The sequence below is a fragment of the Pongo abelii genome, chromosome 1, assembly GCF_028885655.2.
Source record: "Pongo abelii isolate AG06213 chromosome 1, NHGRI_mPonAbe1-v2.0_pri, whole genome shotgun sequence".
Classification (NCBI taxonomy): Eukaryota; Metazoa; Chordata; class Mammalia; order Primates; family Hominidae; genus Pongo; species Pongo abelii.
In genome coordinates, this window is record NC_071985.2 from 183,814,668 (window position 1) to 183,826,998 (window position 12,331).

The following is a 12,331-nucleotide window of genomic DNA, read 5'->3' on the forward strand; positions in this document are numbered from 1 at the left end:
AGCTTTCTAGGTGCTTAAAGTCTTATGCCATTTTTTTCTTACTTTTGGGGAGGGGGAGAAGATAGGCATTTTAAAACAAACTCCTATTTTCCCCCTAGTACTCTCCCTTTGCACCATTTGGTACTTTAGTATGGGTAGGCTAGAAGGGTGACCTGTTCACTTTCAGAGCTTTGGTTATAATTAGGATAGATTTATCTGCAGGAAAGGCCTAAAACAATCTGATTTGGGAGGCACTTGTAAAGCAGTTGAAGCTAATGTTACTGTGTGCCCTTTGGGATTGTAAAACAGAGTAAATATTAAACTCTGATTATGTACTAGCACTGCATTAGACACAAGGGAGGGTGCATTAAATGAACTGTACATTAGGTCATTCATTCATTCAACTATCACTGAGCTTCTACTTTGCGTGGAGTACTGAGAATAGAGACGTGGTATGTCTGTTTAAGAAGCTCATAGGCAAACTAATTAAACTTTACCTATCTCTAAGGTAGATATTTTTTCTTTCTTTCTTCTAGCTGGGAAAGGGGAGTACAGAGAGGTGATATAATTGATCCAAAATTACACAGGTAGGAGGAAGTTAAGCTTAACTTAAAACCCCTTTCGTATTTTATTTAATTGAGTTTTTGTTTTTATTGTGTTTTCTTTCCAGTTATGGCATGTTAAAATAAACTTGCAAGAAGTATGTAATGCACAACTACAGCACTATCTCCCCAGAATCCATTCTTTTCTCTTAGAAATGCCCCCACTTCCAAACTCCAACCATGTGGTTTGCAAAGCAAATCAGAATTATTCCTTGGGATTTTTCAGATGGAAACTAAGAAAAAAGTAAATGACTCCAAGATATAAAAATTTGGACTTGTTGGCTTTTATGGTCTCTGACATATGAGAGAAGTACATCTGTAAGTTAAAACAAAAATAAACAAGCATTTAAAGAGGCTAGCAAACTTTGATAGCAAAACCAGGAAAAGATGACACTAGAAATACAATTTATAGAAAGAAATTTTATGAATATTGATGAAAAAATCCAACTTAAATATTTACAACCAAAATCCAGCAATATATAGGAAAAAACAGCAATATGCAGAAAATTTAATTACTGAGAAGTAGGATTTATCTAAAAACTTCAAGATATATTAATCACTGTCTAATTTAAAATAATTTACAACATTAACAGATTTAAGTAGCAAAATCAATATGGTCATCTGAATAGATGAACGAAAAAACAAGATAAAATTCAATAACCATGATTAAATCTCCTGGAAATTCAGGAATCAAAGAGAATTAATCTAAACTAGATAATGATTGCCTATTAAAACCACAAATTGTTGTCAAAACTTTAGAAACATTTCTCTTAAAGAAAAAGAAGAGGCAAAGATGCCTGCTGCCACTACGTCTATTTGACATTACACGAGGTTTTAGCCAGAACACATAATACAGGAAATAGAATTAAGACATGCAAGTATTTGGAAATAGAAACAAAATTATTTCTTATTTCCAGATGATGATTTCCTACATAGAAAATCCAAGAGAAAATTATACTACAAAGCTATAGTGACCAAAACAGCATGCTACTGGCATAAAAATAGACACATAAACCAACAGAAAAGAATAGAGAACCCAGAAACAAATGCATACATCTATAGTGAACACATTTTGACAAAGGCATACACTGGGGAAAGGACAATCTCTTCAATAAATGCTGCTGGGAAAAATGTATATCCATATGTAGAAGAATAAAACTAGACCTTTATCTCTTGCCATATAAAAATCAATTCAAAATGGATTAAAAATTTAAAGCTAAGATCTCAAACTATAAAACAACTACAAGGAACATAGAAGGAACTCTCCAGGCCATTGGACTGGGCAAAGATTTCTTGAGTAATACCCCACAAGCACAGGCAACCCAAAGTAAAAATGGGCAAATTGGATCACATCAATGTAAAAAGCTTCTGCACAGCAAAAGAAACAATCAAGAAAGTGGAGAGGGAAACCACAGAATGGGAGAAAATATGTGCAAACTATCCATCTGACAGGGGATTAATAACCAGAATATATAAGCAGGGAAAACAACTATACTGGAAAAAATCTAATAATCTGATTTAAAAAATAAGCAAAAGATCTAAATAGACATCTCTCAAAAGAAAACATATAAATGGCAAACAGGTATATGAAATGAGGCTCAACATCATTGATCATTAGGGAAATGCAAGTCAGAACTACAATGAGATATCATCTTACTCCAGTTAAAATGGCTTTTATCCAAGTCAGGCAATAACAAATGAAAGCAAGGATGTGGAGAAGAGGGAGCTCTCATACACTGCTGGTGGGAATGTAGATTAGTACAACCACTACAGAGAACAGCTTATAAGTTCCTCAAAAAACTAAACATAGAGCTACCTTATGATCCAGCAATTCCACTACTAGATATATACCGAAAAGATAGGAAATCAGTATATCAAAAATATATCTGTGTTTATTGCAGCACTATTCACGCAGCCAAGATTTGGAAGCAACGTATGCATCCATCAACAGATGAATGGATGAAGAAAATGTGATGCATATACACAATGGGGTACAATTCAGCCATAAAAAAGAGTGAGATCCTGTCATTTGCAACAACATAGATGGAACTGGAGGTGAAATAAGCCAAACACAGAAAGACAAAGTTTGCATGTTCTCACTTATTTGTGGAAGCTAAAAATTAAAACAATTTAACTCATGGAGACAGAGAGTAGACAGAAGATAACCACGGGAAAAGAAGGGTAGTGGGAGGGGTGGGATGTGGGGACAGTTAATGTGTGCAAAAATATAGTAATATAAAATGAATAAGATATGGTATTTGATAGCACTACAGGATGAGTACAGTCAATAATTTAATTGTATGTATTGAAATAACTAAAAGAGTATCATTGGATTGTTTCTAAAACAAAGAAAGGATAAATGCTTGAGGTGATGGATAACCCACTTACCCTGATGTGATTATTATGCATTGTAAACTTACATCAAACTGTCTCATTATCCCATAATTATCTATCTACAACTACTATATATCCACAAAAATTAAAAATTAATAAAAAAATTCAAGAGAAAGCCACAGAATAACTATTAGAATTAATCATACAAGACTGTTGGATACTAGATTAATATACAAAAGTCATACATGATAAAATACAAAAATATGTAGACAAAAAATATATAACAACTGCAGGGCATTAGTTATCACAGGGATAGAAAGGAAAAGAATGGTTTTCTGGGGAGAGGTGATTATACGAAAAACTTTACAATTTTTATTTCTTTTTAAAGATTAGAAGCTGGCAAAATATTAACATGGATTAAATCTGGGTATTCAGTACACCTAAATATTTCATAACAAAAATTTTAAAATTCAAAAAAGTAAACATAAGGTAATATTTCAGATTTTTGAAAATAACAATTCCTACTATGGAGGTTTAGAGAAGTTTAATTTCAATTTAGGCTTCTTCATTTATAAAAACACAAATAATCTATTGTTCATGTATTGGAGCACTTAGTTTCAATTATCCCTGATATCTTTGCCTTCATTTAATTGTTGAAACCTATCCTTTAATTACATGATCATGATCATGGGGTTGGTATTCAGAATATGAGGGTTCAAACTCTGTCTGTACCAATTACTAGCTGCCTGATGCCACTGAAACAGTTACTTTTCTAGACCATAGGTTTTTCATTTTTAAAATAAGATGATAATGGCACTGTATTAGTTCATTCTCACACTGCCATGAAGAAATACTCAACACTGGGTAATTTATAAAGGAAAGAGGTTTAATTGACTCACAGTTTCTGCATTGCTGGTGAGGCCTCAGGAAACATAATCATGGTGGAAGGCAAAGGAGAGGCAGGCACCTCCTTCACAGGGCAGCAGGACGGAGTGAGAGCAAGCAGGGGAAATGCCAGACACATATAAAACCATCAAATCTCCTGAGAACTCACTCACTAGCTTGTCTTGTCTGTCTGAGGAGAACAGCATGGGGGAAACTGCCCCCATGATTCAATTACCTCCACCTGTTCCTGTTCTTGACATGTGGGGATTATGAGAATTACAATTCAAGGTGAGATTTGGGTGGGGACACAGAGCAAACCTTCTCAGACACCTACCTCATATAGTTGTCATGAGGATAAAATAAGATAGTGCCTGTAGAACATTTAGCACAATATCAGGTATATTGGAAGTATACTGTAAATGTTAGCTGTTGCATGTTACTTAAACTTTTTTAACTTCTCAGGGTTGTTATGAGTTGGATGAAATAATCTGAGTAAAATTCAATAGCATAATGAGCATAGCATAATACTACTAACATTTCCACAAATCTTCATTGTACTTTACCCTCCCCACCCCACACCAGCTTATTTTTGAACATTTAATTATTTTTCTATTTTGAGAGGTACTATGCTGAGTGGAACATCTTTGATCACATTTGACTACATATTGACTAATATATTTTCTAACATTTATAGCTATTTGGAAGACAAAGTATGCATTTCTTTTATAGTTATGTCATAGCTTGAATTATAGCACCTATTGCTCACAATGGAGAGAAAATTATTCATACTAACCTTTTGCTCTATTTCTTAACTTCAGACACAGGCATGGGGCTAGCCGTTTTGTTCTAAGGGTGTTTGTCCCATTTTTGGTTGCATGTAAGAGGAATGTAAATTTTTTCATTAGATTTTCAGAACTTGTTTGCATCATGTGAGGAATGATTACTTACGCAGGCATTTTTCCAGAGATGGGACAATGGGATTTCCTGTTACTTAAAGTGAAAAGTGATGCTGAAATCACAGGAGAATACATAACCAAGAGTGAAATAGGTAGTGGGGGAAAGGAAGCAGAGAGAGAGGGCTGAATAGATCACCAATTTGAGGAGGATGGGCAGGAAACATTGAAAACTGGATGAGGAGAGCTAAGGACCACAAGGTCTTATAAGGAACATGCCATAGCAGGTTGAGGGATTTTGATGGGTTAGGGTTTCATTAACTGAGATGGGCTTTCTCCCTATGACTGAGTTTTTAAGATTCTTTATGGAATGACATCAGAGTGTTGGGTGTGTTTAACCAGTTGTATGGTAGGTACTGGTTCTAATGATAGGTGAACTTATTAAGTTGTTGATGGTTATTATTTTAAAAGAACAATACATATAGTGACATCTTTCTGAGATTACCTTTGGAAAATAGGTGAAGATTCTCTGTATTTCCGTAAAGGTAATTGAGAGTAAATTTTGTACATATTTGAAAAAGAGTACATGAATACTTTGATTTGCTATCTGATTTCTGAGTGCATAGTCAGACTCTGGGGTCTGACAAATTGAAGCAGTGTGAGAAGAGGTGGGACTCACTCCACAGCCTCCTTCCAAAGCAATTGTCAGCTTTGAGCAGCTCTAATAGCATCTTCACATCAGGGTAAATTGGGGTATTTATCTCCTCAAGCACTTTTGCTTTGTGTTACAAGCAATCCAATTATACTTTTCTAATTATTTAAAAATGTACAATGAAATTACTTTTTACTATAGTCACCCTGTTATGCTAGCAAATATTAGGTATTCTTCATTTTTTCTATTAGTTTGTACCCATTAAGGCTCTCCACATCCCCTGCAACCCTCCACTACCCTTCCCAGCCTGTGGTAACCATCCTTCTGTCTGTCTCCCTGAGACCAACTGTTTTAATTTTTAGTTCTCACAAATAGGTGAGAACATGCAAAGTTTGTCTTTCTGTGCTTAGCTTATCTCACTTAACATAATCACCTCCAATACCATCCATGTTCCAAATGACAGGATCTCATTCTTTTTTTATTTCACCTGTTTCTTTTTTTTATTATTAGTATACTTTAAGTTTTAGGGTACAGGTGCACAACGTGCAGGTTAGTTACATATGTATACATGTGCCATGTTGGTGTGCTGCACCCATTAACTCGTCATTTAACATTAGGTATATCTCCTAATGTTATCCCTCCCCCCTCCCCACACCCCACAACAGGCCCCGGTGTGTGATGTTCCCCTTCCTGTGTCCATGTGTTCTCATTGTTCAATTCCCACCTATGAGTGAGAACATGCGGTGTCTGGTTTTTTTGTCCTTGCGATAGTTTGCTGAGAATGATGGTTTCCAGCTTCATCCATGTCCCTACAAAGGACATGAACTCATCATTTTTTATGGCTGCATAGTATTCCATGGTGTATATATGCCACATTTTCTTAATCCGGTCTATCATTGTTGGACATTTGGGTTGGTTCCAAGTATTTGCTATTGTGAATAGTGCTGCAATAAACATACGTGTACATGTATCTTTATAGCAGCATGATTTGTAATCCTTTGGGTTTATACCCAGTAATGGGATTGCTGGGTCAAATGGTATTTCTAGTTGCAGATCCCTGAGGAATTGCCACACTGACTTCCACAATGGTTGAACTAGTTTACAGTCCCACCAACATTGGATCTCATTCTTTTTAAAGGCTGAATAGTACTCCATCATGTATATGTATGACATTTTCTGCTTTTGTCTTTTACATTTATAAAGATTTTTAAAAATTTTTAATTTTTGTGGGCACATAGTGTATATATATATTTATGAATTAAATGAGATGTTTTGATACTGGCATGCAATGTGTAACAATCACATCATGAAGAATGAGATATTTATCCCCTCAAGCATTTATCCTTTGTGTTACTAACTATCCCATTATACTCTTTTTGTTATCTTTAAATATACAATTAAATTATTATTAACTATAGTCACTTTGTTATGCTATCAAATAGTAGGCCTTATTTATTCTTTCTAATTCTTTGTACCAATCAACCCCACCCCATCCCTGTACCCCACTGCCCTTTCCAGCCTCTGATAATCATCCTTCTACTCTCTGTCTCCATGAGTTCAATTGTTTAAATTTTCAGATCCCACAAATAAGGGAGAACATGTGAATTTTGTCTTTCTGTGGCTGGCTAATTTCACTTAACATAATGATCTCCAGTTACATCCATGTTCTTACAAATGAAAAGATCTCATTCTTTTTTATGGCTGAATAGTAATCCATTGTGTATATGTACCACATTTTCTTTATCCATTTGTCTGTTGATGGATGCTTAGGTTGCTCCCAAATATTGCCTATTGTCAATAGCGCTGAAATAAACATGGGAGTTCAGATATCTCTTCAGTATGTTGATTTCCTATCTTTTGGGTATATACCTAGGAGAGGGATTGCTGGATCATAACATAGCTCTATTTGTAGTTTTTGAAGAACTTCCAAACAGTTTTTTCTCAGTGGTTGTACTAATTTACATTCCCACAAACAGTGTATGAGGGATCCCCTTCTTCCACATCCTTACTTGCATTTGTTATTGCCTGACTCTTGGAAAAGCCATTTTAAATGTAATAATATGACATTTCATTGTAGTTTTGATTTGCATTTCTCTGATGATCAATAATGTTGAGCACCTTTTTATACCCATTTGCCATTTGTATGTCTTCTTTTGAGAGATGTATATTCAGATCTTTACCCATTTTTAAATCAGATTATTAGATATTTTCCCATATAATTGTTTGAGCTCTTTATATATTCTGTTTATTAATCCCTTGTCAGATGCATAGTTTCCAAATATTTTCTGCCATTCTATGGGTTGTCTCTTCACTTGATTGTTTCCTATACTGTGCATAAGTTTCTTTTTTTTTTAACATGATGGGATTTCATTGGTCCATGTTTACTTTGGTTGCCTGTGCTTGCGGAGCATTACTCAAGAAACCTTTGCCCAGTTCTATGTCCTGGGGAGGTTCCTCAATGTGTTTTGTAGTAGTTTTATAGTTTGAGGTAGTAGATTTAAGTCTTTAATCCACTTTGATTTGATTTTTGTATGTGGTGAGAGATAGGGGTTTAATTTTCTTCTTTTCCATATGGATATCCATGTTTCCCAGCACCACTTATTGGCTATTCTGGGTCTTGTATCATTCTATATGAATTTAGGAATTTTTTTATATTTCTGTGGATAATTTCATTGGTATTTTGAGAGGGATTGCATTCAATTTGTAGATTGCTTTGGGTAGTATGGACATTTTAGCTATATTAATTCTTCCAATCCATGAACATGGAATAATTTTCTATTTTTTGGTGTCTTGTTCAATTTCTTGCATAAATGTTTTATAGTTTTTATTGCCAAGATTATTCACTTCTTTGGTTAAGATCCTCAAAGAGATTTAGACCCCTGCACAATAATAGTGGAAGACTTTAACATCTCACTGACAATATTAGACATATCATCAAGACAGAAAATTAACAAAGATATTCAAGACCTGAAAGCAGCTCTGGATCAAATGCATCAGATATCTACAGAACTCTCCATCCAGAAATAACAGAATATACATTCTTCTCATTGCCACATGGCACTTACTCTAAAATTGATCACATAATCAGAAATAAAACACTCCTCACCAAACTCAAAATAACTGAAATCATAACAGTCTCTCAGACCACAGCACAATCAAATGAGAAGTCAAGACTAAGAAATTCACTCAAAACCATACAATTACATGGAAATTGAATAACCTGCTCCTGAATGACTTTTGGGTAAATAATGAAATTAAGATAGAAATCAAGAAGTTCTTTGAAAATAATGAGAACAAAGATGCAACATACCACAATCTCTGGGACATAGCTCAGGCAGTTTTGAGAGGATAATTTATAGCACTAAATGCTCACATCAAAAAGCTAGGAAGATCTCAACAACCTAATATCACAACTAGAAGAACTAGAGAACTAATGGCAAACAAATCTCGAAGCTAGCAGAAGACAAGAAATAACCAAAATCAGAACTAAACTAAAGGAGATAGAGACATGATAAACCATTCAAAACATCAATGAATCCAGAAACTGTTTTTTTTTTAAATAAAGTAGATAGACTGCTAGCTAGACTAATAAAGAAGAAAAGGGAGAAGATTTATATAAAAACAATTAAAAATGACAAAGGGGATATTACCACTGACCCCACAGAAATATAAACAGGAATATTATAAACCCCTATGGACACATAAACTAGATAGTCTAGAAAAAAATGGATAAATCCCTGGGCACTTACACCCTCACATGACTGAACCAGGAAGAAATTGAATTTCCGATCAGCCCAATAATGAGCTCTGAAATTGAGGCAGTAATGAAGAGCCTACCAACCAATAAACCTGGTCCTGCCTACCCAGGACCAGATGGATTCACAGCTGATTTCTACCAGATGTACAAACAAAGAGCTGGTACTATTCCTACTGAAACTATTTCAAAAAATTGAAAAGGAAGGACTGACTCCTCTCTAACTCATTCTATGAGGCCAGCATCATCTTGATACCAAAACCTGGCAGAGATAAAACAAAAACCAAAAACTTCAGGCCAATTTCCTTGATGAACATAAATGCAAAAATCTTCAACAAAATTCTGGCAAACTGAGTACAGCAGTACATCAAAAAGCTTATCCATCACGATCTAGTAGGCTTCCTCCCCAGGATGCAAGATTGGGTCAACAGACACAAATCAGTAAACATGATTCATCACATAAATAGAACTAAAGACAAAAACCACTAAGTATCTCAATAGATGCAGAAAGGGCTTTTGATAAAATTTCACATCTCTTTATGTTAAAAACTCTCAATAAACTAGGTATTGAAATCACACACCGCAAAATAGTAAGAGCCATCAATGACCAACCCATGGCCAACACCATACTGAATGGGCAGAAGCTGGAAGCAATTCCCTTGAAAACTAGCGTAAGACAAGGATGCCCTCTCTCACCACTCCTATTCAACAAAGTATTAGAAGTTCTGGCCAGAGCAATTAGAAAGAGAAAGAAATAAAGGGTATTCAAATAGGAAAAGAAGAAGTCAAACTATTTTTGTTTGCAGATGACATGATCCTATATCTAGAAAACTCCATCTCAGTCCAAAAGCTTCTTAAACTGATAACTTCAGGAAAGTCTCAGGATACAAAATCAATGTGCAAAAGTCACTCGCATTCTCATTCTTGTATGCTAAAAACAGTCAAGCCGAGAGCCAAATCACGAATGAACTTCCAATCACAACTGTCACAAAAAGAATAAAATGCCTAGTAATACAGCTAACAAGGGAAGTGGAAGTTCTCTACAATGAGACTACAAACCAACCACCCAAATCAGAGATGACACAAACAAATGGAAAAACATTCCATGCTCATGGATAGAAAGAATCATTATTGTTAAAATGGCCATACTACCCAAAGCAATTTATAGATTCAATGCTATTCCCATTACACTACCACTGACATTCTTCACAGAACTAGAAAACGCTATTTTAAAATTCATGTGGAACCGAAAAGAACCCGAAAGCCAAGGCAACCCTAAGTAAAAAGAACAAAGCTGGAGGCATCACGCTACCTGACTTTATACTACAGGGCTTCAGTAACCAAGACAGCACGGTACTGGTATGAAAACACACACATAGACCAATGGAACACAACACAGAGCCTAGAAATAAAGCCACACACCTACAAGTATCTGATCTTTGACAAACCTGACAAAAACAAGCAATGGGGCAAAGGACTCGCTGTTCAATAAATGATGCTGTAATAACTGGCTAGCCATATGCAGAAAAATGAAACTGGATCCCTTCTTACACCACATACAAAAATTAACTCAAGATGGATTAAAGACGTAAATGTAAAACCCAGAACTATAAAAACCTTTGAAGACACTCTGGCAATATAATTCAGGACATAGGCAGGGGCAAATATTTCATGATTAAGACAGCAAAGGAATTACAACAGAAACAAAATTGACAAGTGGGACCTGATTAAATGAAAGTGCTTCTGCAGAGCAAAATAAACTATCAACAGAAGAAACAGATAATCTACAAAATGAAAGAAAATATTTGCAAACTATGCATTTGACAGAGGTCTAATATCCAGCGTCTATAAAGAAGTTAAACAAATTTACAAGAGAAAAAAAAAAAACCAACTCCATTAAAAAGTGGGCAAAGGACATGAACAGAGACTTCTCAAAAGAAGACATGCAAGTGACCAACAAACCTATGAAAAAAAGCTCAGCATCACTAATCATTAGAGAAATGCAAATCAAAACCACAATGAGATACCATCTAACACCAGTCAGAATGGCTATAATTAAAAAGTCAAAAAATAACAGATGCTGGCCAAGTCATGGGGAAAAAAGAATACTTTCATGTTGTTGGTGGGAGTGTAAATTAGTTTAACCATTGTGGAAGACAATGTGATGATTCCTCAAAGACCTAAAGAGAGAACTAATTTGACCCAGCAACCTCATTATTGGGTATATATCCAAAGGAATATAAATTGTAATTTTTCTATTATAAAGACACATACAAGCATATATTCATTGTAGCACTATTCACAAGAGCAAAGACATGGGATCAACCCAAATGCCCATCAGTGATAGACTAGATAAAGAAAATGTGTGCCGGGCACGGTGGCTCACGCCTGTAATCCCAGCACTTTGGGAGGCGGAGGCGGGTGGATCACGAGGTCAGGAGATGGAGACCATCCTGGCTAACACAGTGAAACCCCGTCTCTACTAAAAATACAAAAAATTAGCCGGGTGTGGTGGCGGGCGCCTGTAGTCCCAGCCACTCCCACTCGGGAGGCTGAGGCAGGAGAATGGTGTGAACACGGGAGGCGGAGCTTGCAGTGAGCTGAGATCGCGCCACTGCACTCCAGCCTGGGCGACAGAGCGAGACTCTGTCTCAAAAAAAAAAAAAAAAAAAAAAAAAAAAAAAAAAAAAAAAAGAAAAGAAAATGTAGTACATATACACCATGAAATACTGTGCAGCTCTAAAAAAAGAAAGAGATCCTGTCCTTTGCAGGGACATGGATGGCGCTGGACACCTTTATCCTTAGCAAACTAACGCAAGAACAGAAAACCAAATACCCCACGTTCTCACTTATAAGTGGAACCTAAATGATGATAACACACAGACACGTAGAGGGGAACAATACACACCGGGGCCTATCAGAGGGTGGAGGGTGGGAAGAAGTAGAGAAGCAGGAAAAATAACTAATCAGTATTAGGCTTAACACCGGGGTGATGAAATAATCTTTATGACCAACCCCCCAACACAGGTTTACCTATGTAACATACCCGCACATACTGCACATGTACCCCTGAACTTAAAATAAAAGTAAAAAAAAGAAAACTAGATATTTCATTGTATTTGTAGTTATTGTAAATGGGATAACTGTCTTGATTTGATTTGTTCACTGTTGGCATACAGAAATGCAACTGATTTTTGTATGTTGATTTTATATCCTACAGCATTACTTAATT

The 12,331-nt window shown here is 35.6% G+C and overlaps 1 protein-coding gene across 3 annotated transcripts in view; it reads left to right on the forward strand.

The window, feature by feature from the left end:
• Positions 1 to 12,331, forward strand: part of AGBL4 (AGBL carboxypeptidase 4) — a 1,546,465-nt gene that overhangs the window by 552,704 nt on the left and 981,430 nt on the right. The gene's annotated exons all lie outside the window — the stretch shown is intronic.